A 9,442-nucleotide genomic window follows, 5' to 3' on the forward strand; every position below is an offset into this window, starting at 1 on the left:
GTAGGTGCCCTGACCAGGGCTAGAAATCGAGCCTGCAACCAAGGTACATGCCCTTGACCAGAATCAAACACTGGACCCTTCAGTACACAGGATGATGCTCTATTCACTGAGTCAAACTGGCTAGGGCTAGAAAGCTTTTGTTTTTAAGAACTCACTATATATTTAATGGAGTTCAGTCAATTTTCCATTTAACATGGTCTATTGTGCATCTGTTTTATGCAAGATACAAGCTTCGTGTCTATGTACCTGATTACTTCAGTTTATAGAATGGTTTTCCAGTTTCAGCACTGGTTCTGGGCCCTCAGAGCATCTGATATTAAAAGAGGAGCCATTCCTTTGACATCCATCCACCAATCCTTTTGATTACAAAGTTAAAAATCCTACAATTGCATGAAAAAAAGAGACTTGTATTGTGAAAAACACACCAATACATCCTACATAGTATTATGCTGCAGAAATTTCTTAGGAAGCAATCCTATCTAATAAAAGGGTAATATGCAAATTAACCATCACTCCATAACAAAGATGGTGGCGCCCATACCCACAAGATGGCAGCCCCGTCAGAGTCCCCCAGTCCCGGGGGGGCGGCCGCTAAGAGCGGGCAGCGTGAGCAGCCTGGTGGAATGCTTGCTTTGTCACCACAGCTATGAGGCAAGTGTTCCACCCCTGACCAGGGCCTCTGGGCAGTGGGCATGGAGCGGCTGGGGTTGGGGTGCGGGGAGGTGCTTGCGTCGTCGCGATGAGGCAAGCATTCCGCGCCCGGCCATGGATGGGCCTCTGGGCCGTAGAGAGCCTCTGGGCAGCGGGCGCGGAGTGGCCAGGCCCCGCAGAGAGCTACTGGTGCACGGATTCGTGCGCAGGGCTACTAATACATAATAACTGCTGCATGCACATGCCCTTATGCACACATTAAATTGTCTCATGAGAGGAAGGCTTTTCACTCAAAATGCCAGTAGGAGAGAAAGATTTCTATATGTCTTAAGAAATCAGTTAAATTGTAGGCTTGATCAAATTGCACAAGTATCTATCTCTCCATACATCTAAAAACATAAACATGAGAAATGACTGAAACAGGAATTTTAGGGGAACATAGGCAGATTTAGGGAATTTTTAGAATTGGGGTCCATGGGAAAAAAAAACATAGGGCTACAGATGGGGAGAAGGTACATTTCCATAAGACAAGGAAGCCAGGTGCAGCTACTTTTCCTTAAGACAAGGGAGCAGCAACAGGTATATTTCCATAAGACGAGGAGCTAGAAGTAGCCAAAAAGGTCTATATTTACAAAATAAAGAAGAAGGAAGAAAGCCCAGAAGGAATGGAAGGACAATGAGGGAGGAGGGCCTTAGGAGTCACTATAGTAACCAATTCAAAGGGAATATTGACCAATCAGAGGGGATATCAGGACACAGGAACTGCAGCCTTTTTTTTTAAAAAAAAAATATATTTTATTGATTTTTTTACAGAGAGGAAGAGAGAGGGATAGAGAGTTAGAAACATCGATCAGCTGCCTCCTGCACACCCCCTACTGGGGATGTGCCCGCAACCAAGGTACATGCCCTTGACCGGAATCAAACCTGAGACCTTTCAGTCCGCAGGCCGACGCTCTATCCACTGAGCCAAACCGGTTTTGGCGGAACTGCAGCCTTTATAAACCATGGAAACAGGAAGTCAGTGGGACCCTTCCCTCTCCCCACGTGGGAGTCCATTCTGTGGGACTCTTTCCCCCTCCCCACATGGGAGTCTCTACTTGTTCTTCAATAAATCTCCACCTTTGCTATACTACCCTCTGTCCGTGGATTCATTCTTTGATTCTGGCAGACAAAGAATCCGGGTTCCAGTCCAAGAATTCCGTTTCATGACAAAACTCAAAACTCATTTTTAGTTTCTAATAATATAGCCTTTTCAAAAGATACTGAAATGATTTTTCAAACATCCCATACTAATTATTTTAAGCAATTATCATCAATGGATGCTAAAACTTGGGTGAAAGTTTTGATGCCGGAGGAATTAATGGGTCAGACTTGCCAGACACCATTGGGAGAAAGGCTTTTGCAGATGCCATCTTAACCAAGCTTTTACAGTAAAAATCACAAGCAGTTGAGCTTCCTGTTGTGATGCACTGATGATATACTACTCCTGCCTAAAATGTGTAAAATAAACATACACTTACGGAAATATCAGACTCACTGAGGGGGCATTTTATAAAACGAATGGCAAATAACTTTTGAAAAGGTTAATATCATTGAAGAAAAAGGAGTGAGGAATTAATTTAGATTAAAGGAGTCTAAAGAGGCCTGACAAGTCAATGCAATGCAAATTCCTGGATTGGAACAAAAATTTCCACAAAGGACATTTTTTTTTTTTAGATAATTGATGAATATTGAAAATAAACTGTATATTGTTGAACATTGCATTCACATGAAGCCTCCTGAATTTAATAATCGTGTGTGGTAAGGCAATATCTTTGTTCTTGGAATACATGCTGAAATATTTAGGGGTAAAGGGCATGATATTTGCAACTAACTGTTACGTAGTTCAGGAAAAAAAAAACTCGCATATGCACACATATGTATCCATACAGATACAAATACGTACATATAAAATAAAACGTTAAAGAATAAAATGTGAAAAAGTTAGTTCAAGACAATTTCCAAGCTAAAAACCCAAACAAAAAAACAACAAAAGTGAAAGTAATTCTTACAGGATGTGGTTTGGGCAATGCTTTATTTACACTCCTCTTATTCTTTAAAATGCCTTTTTTACTTAAGTGTCATAAACAACTTCTTAATTGTTTTAGGTAGCTTATGAAATTTTACATAGAATGCAACTTAATTATGTTTTCTTGAACTTTCTCGCTGTCCTGCTACACTCACCCTTTAGGCAGGCAGTTTTGTTGCTCTGTAACAAGGAACTCTTGGCTGTTTATAGCACCTCCCCGCGCCTTTATGTAATCTCCGTTCACTCGCTGCGTGCTTGGCATTGCTTGTGATGGGGCTGCCTGGACCCTGGTAACCCCTTGTACCTCAGTAAGCAATGGAAAGTAGATAGATCATTCTTTCTAGTGGCATGCTGTGAGGTAATCGGCTTTCATGACAGGCTTTCTTAGGGAGGTGATGGCGATTGGATGCTGTAAGCACAGGGTAGAATATATTTGTTCTCCCCAAAGGCCAAGTTCAAGATCTGTATGAACCATTCTTAATTTCCCACAGCCATTTTCAGTTTGTTTGTTTGTTCCTGAGCCTTTAAAATGAATAATCTTGTTTGAGCATGGCTTCTTTCCATTTCCAACATCTCTTGAAGGCATTCTCATCATTCCATTTAGATGGTCCTGAAGAAAACTTTTCTTTCTTTCATATATTAATTCAGCTCTGGGTAGCTGGAAGCTATGTGACTATAAGCCACACCTCCCTGGGGAAAGGGCACTACTCTCATGCTCTCCTTTGAAGTTTTAGGAGGAAAACATAAAGCTTTCTTTTGTGTGTGTGGTTGTGATGACCTAATGTCATGCAAAATCAATCAAAATCCCTCATTTATATGTCCAAAAATGTTAAAGTTGTTACTGATTAAGATCTGGTAGGTTATAATAAAAGAACTTCTCCAGCAGCATTGCAAAGAGTATTTTTATAATATCAGTGACAGGGATTTTGCTATCATTTCCTGGTGTGCTTCTTGCTGTTGTTAACTCATCAGCACTGAGAGAACAACAGTAATTTGGCAGCAGGGGGTTTTTGTCCTACCTGCTTTCCGAGGCAGGTTTTCAAGGCAGACTTAACCAGCTCCACGGTGTCTCTTTCATTATTAAAGTTCTTCAGACATGTTTCCCTTTGATTGTATTTCTCTTTGAAGATCTTGATTATATAATTAAATAGTGGTTTGCACTCTCATATTTGGAGGAGAGGTTTGAAAATCTGGCTTATGATGCAAATGAAGAAACTCTTTGGTATGGGGGGTAATCATGAAAAGACCTTTATGATTTGTAATAAGAAATTGGGGCCTGGCCCCAAAACCCAAGAAATGGTTTGATTTTTTTTTCCCCTTGAAGACAGTATAGTTACATGCCCCAGATAATGCTTACAAGGATTTTCCAGGTGTACTCTTTCCAAAATTTATCTATCGAGGGAAGCACCTATGATAAAAGCATTGATCCAGTTTTTCTTCTATTGCCCCTTCATAACCACCCTTTTCCCACTTTACAAAGAAAGGCATTCTTCTCACCCATCTAAAAATTCCCCAGAGACAAAAATAAAGGGACATTTTAATATTACAATGTCGAGAAAGTGGATACCTCTAATGACGGCATAACAAACCCTTTTATAAGTCAGGTGCTTTCTAATTCTTTGCTTTCAATATATTGCTAGATTATTAAAAATAACACAGCTAGATCATTAACATCAAGCAGCTGCTTTGAATCCCTCCGGACCAATCCTTATTCCTCAGTGGGGTTCTGCCCCCCCACACGGCCAGCTTTTCCCCCCGAAAGTGAACCCCTGCTGGAGTCTGGTTCTGAAACAGCCAAATATTGCATGGATTCCAAATGACATGCCCCACCTCCTTCACTGGTCCCTCCGTACCACCAGCTGTCAGATTCAGGACCTCACTCCCCCCTGAGGCGTGTGGAGGAGGGAAGGCAGCTGAGGGCGTAGGAGCCTGGTTTTGCAGCATGGTGTTTGAGGAGACATGCAAATCCGAGTCACTGTAGGAAAGGAGGGATGTGACTAGGCAGCAGCCTGAGATGGCACGGGGCTGAGAGCTGATCACGGAGCTGAGGACAGCCCACCCCGCACACAGCTGGGGGAGACTGATTGGCACAGTCTCTTGAGGGAGTTGGGTAGCCCAGCGAATGTCCTCGAACACATGGGGCATCTCTGGCACGGCAGTTGAATGAATAATATAACCAACAACTTACCCCTGTATTGAACCCTATAAAGCTAGGTTGTTCCCAGTGCTTTGCCATTGTACATAGTGCTGTGAGCGGTATTCTTACACCTCAGTCACCGGAAGCCTGAGAGGCGGGTAACAAGCCTCAGTTCTGGTGTTACCACATCACCCTGCCTTTCCCTTCTTATTCTGTCCCTTCATCTCCTCACTGGCTTTATTCCGTGTCTTGGCACTTGCCTCCCGCTCCTGATGTTAAACATGCGCTTTTTCCCAGTGTGCACTTCCGAGGGTGTCCCATCAGCCAACCCCCTCCCTGGTCTGCAGGATGCCCAAACAGAGAAGCTGGGATGTTGGCAGCCCCTGCCTCCAGCGGCCCCAGGGTCTCCTCTCCTCTTCCTGGGCTTTGAAGGCTGCCTCTTTGGTGGCCTCTGTGGCAGCAGCATGTGCTCAGATGTGATTTCGTTGTAAGCTGATTGCCGCCCCCCCCCCCCCAGCCCCCCGTCCTCCTCCCCCACCCAAGACATGACCAGTTCGCAGGCAGCCAGTCAGGGCGCCCCCGGCCCGTTACATCAGCATCGCACCATGGGGAACCTGCAGGCAGCGCCGAACAGTCTCTCCTTGTTGCTTTTTTTTTTTTTTTTTTTTTGTCTTTTGTCTTTCAAGGAAAGAGAAGGAAGCCTGGGAAAATAGCAAGAGATGCTTTTCCTTGAGACTTGCTGAATGCTATTCATTATAACATTTTTTAAAACTGAATTTCTAAAATAGGAGGGGGAAGTAAAGAGAGACAGGAAATTTAGGCAAAATCAATTTACAGTGTAGTTAGGTCCAGTATATCAATGTTATCTGTTTAGGTAATGTATTGACAACCCCCCCCCCCCCCCCGCAATACACCCTCCCCATTGTTCTAGTGGTTATATTAATTTTTATCGAGGAATGTGTATGTGCATTAACAGACAAAGAAAATAGCTCTTCTGTTTGGTTTTGATCAAATTAAATAGTATGTTTCTTCCTGTTCTCTTAGGGTTCTGAGCGTTCTCCCTTCAGACCTCGTATGAACATTGCTTCCAGCAGATCGTGTGGTTAAGTAAACGGTGGCTGGTCCCCGTTCCTTCACTTGTTTTGTTCCTCAATGTCAGGCAGGTATTGGCGGGAGGTGGATCTGACAGTCATGTGACACGCTGGTTTTCCGGATGCTGAGGATGTAACCCTTCTCAGGGTTACTGGCTGACGTTCCTCTTCTCAGACATGGGAGCGATCATCTGCCCTATGTCCTGCTGAAGTGATTGGAGTCACTATTGATCCCATTTCCACAGTTGGTTTTGCAGCAGTCAAGAGTGTTTTGACTCTGAGTTTGAACATTTGATGAAGAAGGTTTCTTTTTCTTTTTTCCCCCCTAATTTCTTTATTGATTAAGGTGTTACATATGTGTCCTTATTCCCCCATTACCCCCCTCAGCCCCCCCCCCCCCCATGCCCTTACCCCCTTGTTGTCTGTGTTCATTGGTTAGGCTTATATGCATGCATACAAGTCCTTTGGTTGATCTCTCTCCCTTACCCTCACCCTCCTCTACCTTCCTTCTGAGGTTTAATGGTCTGATCGATGTTTCTCTGTCTCTGGATCTGTTTTTGTTCATCAGTTTATGTTGTTCATTATATTCCATAAATGAGTGAGATGAAGAAGGTTTTTAAAATAAGGAGCCTTTAGGCTCTGGCTGGGTAGCTCAGTTGTTAGATATGCCAAGGTTGCAGGTTCGATCCTCGGTCAGGCCTCATACAAAAATCAACCAAAGAATGCATAAATAAGTGGAACAACAAATTGATGTTTCTTTCTCTGTTTCTCTCTCTCTCTCTTTAAAATCAATAAAAATATCAATAAAAGAAATAAGGAGCTTCGTGCTGCTGAGGTCCACTAATGTCCCCATAACAGGTGGATCAACTCCTGAAAGCACTTCTTGCTGCTTCTCTATGATAGAATGGCAGAAATATGTCTTTGATCACTGGGTTAACAATAGTATCTCTGGTGATAGACTCCTTACAAATCATAAGAGAAAGCATCTGTGTTAAAAACAATAAAGTGTGCTTTCTTATGCTTCTGGGAAGAGAGATTTGTTTATGAGAAAACTTGTACCAGTTATGAAGCAGAGGTATCCAATCACAGACCTCAAATCTGTTACTTTTTTTTTAGAACATATTTTTATTGATTTCATAGAGAAAGGAAGCGGGAGAGAGAAACATCAATGATGAGAGAGAATCATTGATCCGCTACTTCCTGCATGCCCCCTAATGGAGATCAAGGCCTCAACTCAGGCATGTGCCCTCAACCAGAATCGAACCTGGGACCCTTCAGTCTGCAGGCTGATGCTCTATTCACTGAGCCAAACCAAGCAGGGCTCAAATCTGTTACTTTTAATAAAGCTTATATATATATATATATATATAAAAGCCTAAGCAACCAAATGACCAAATGACCAAACGACAGGTTGACTGGTTGCTATGATGTGCACTGACCACCAGGAGACAGATGCTCAATGCACAGGATTGGGCTCCCTCCTGTCTGGATCAGGCCTGTGGGGATCAGGCTGAAACTGGCTATCCGACATCCCCTGAGGGGTCCCGGATTGCAAGAAGGCGCAGGCCAGGCCAAGGGACCCCACCTGTGCACGAATCTGTAGGCTGCAAAGGCCTACTCTTGCACGAATTTCGTGCATCAGGCCTCTAGTTTATAATATTACTTTATACCTGTCTTCTTTCCTTTGGTAATAGGAGCTCCTAACTTTATCTTTAGTGACTACAATTCTAATGAGAATATCTTTCTGTATTATTTAATAAATTTTGTTAATTTGATTACATAAGTAAAATAACATCCTCATTGCAAAAGAAATTAAGAAAATGCAGAAAAAGAAAATTGTTTCATCGTTTTACCCCTTAAAGGAAACCTCTGTTTATGTTTGCTCTGTTGGCTGGCTGACAGATTATTTGTGAAGGTGACCTGGGAAGGCATCCAAGTTGATCCTGACATCTTTCATTCAGAGCCTTTGTCACAGCTGAATGATCCCATCCTCTGTGTAATTTTTACTTTTTGGCTATCTCTCTTTTGGTAATATACACAAACACCACAAGGACAGGTGTGTTTCTGTTTTGTTCACTGTTGTAACCCCGGCACCAAGAATGATGCCCAGCATCAGAAGATATTCACTAAATATTTGTTAAACGATGCTTTAAGAAATGAGCATGAACATTGTCTTATTTCTTTGCATAGTCCTTGGCTGGTTACACTTATTCTGTCTAAGCAATTTTGTATCCTGATATTTCAGTTAACATTATAAACATAATATTTCCCTAAGTTTTGATGAGGGATTCTTCATTTAATGCGGCAAAACCAGATGCTAAAAGTATTGGACACCTTGCCTTTGGGTGCTTAGGACAGGATTCCTTTGTGTTTGCTACTAGATGATTGTTCTGTCACTGCATTCCTCGTGTCATGCTTTCCAAGCCGCTTTTCTTCAGTTTCCATTGCAGAGGTGGCAGGGGCGGATGGCCATGTCCACCTTCAGTGATTCCTCTGGCCTCACTGACCTTTTGAACTTGCCAAACGCCTGCGCAGGGCCTTTGTACAAGCTATCCCCTTGCCTGGGAGACTCCTTTTGCTCTTCAGAGAATGGCGCCTTCAGCTCTGCTCTTGGCTGTCAGCTTCCCAAGGCAGGCTTTCTTCACCTGTTGTAAGAGGATAATAAGCACACGTACCACTGTCTGACATTTCAATTATTTAATTATTTATGCATACATGTTTGTTACCTCTGTTCCCTTGCCTCCTACTAGAATGTTTTCATGATAGCATGAAACTTGTTTTGTTCACTGTGGCATTCTGTAGAGAGAATAAATAAATTAGACAACTCTTTATTCAAGAAATGGGCTCTATCATGCTAGGTGCTAAATACTAGGGATTTGAAGGTGACTGTGAGACCATTCTTGTGCTTGGAGTTTATAATCTAGTAGAATTTATTTATTCACTCACAAATATTTACTGAGGCCCTACCACGTGAACAGGCATTGTGTGCATTGTCAGAGATACAACCATAAATGGGAAGAGATTTGAAAGGGCCCGAGGGTGTGGTACAGGTCTAGGTGGTGAAGATAGAGAACAAAAACCACAAATCATTAAGTAATTACAGTTCTGATGAGTGCTACAAAGGAAATTACTAGATATTATGAGAAGGTAGTCAGGATCTTAGCTTGGGTGGATGCCTTGATTCATTCCAGAAACCCTGACCTTCTATTCTGTCAGAGAATTAGACAATCAGATGTGTTTATGTAATGCTTTTCAAGTAAATGGCATGGATATATATATATATATATATATATATATATATATATATATTTTTTTTTTTTTTTTTTTCCCCAAGAGACACCCACATACATCAATGGAGTTAGATTAAAGAAAGCAAGTTCCTAGGTTGATTCTGCTTTAAAATAATAATCAGTACTGAGAAGTGCAACCTATATCTCTTCACATCTGTTTGTTTCAATGAGAAAATAAAATTCTGTGAGACATGAATGTGGATTA

Source organism: Cnephaeus nilssonii, assembly GCF_951640355.1.
Source record: "Cnephaeus nilssonii genome assembly, chromosome: 9".
Lineage (NCBI taxonomy): Eukaryota > Metazoa > Chordata > Mammalia > Chiroptera > Vespertilionidae > Cnephaeus > Cnephaeus nilssonii.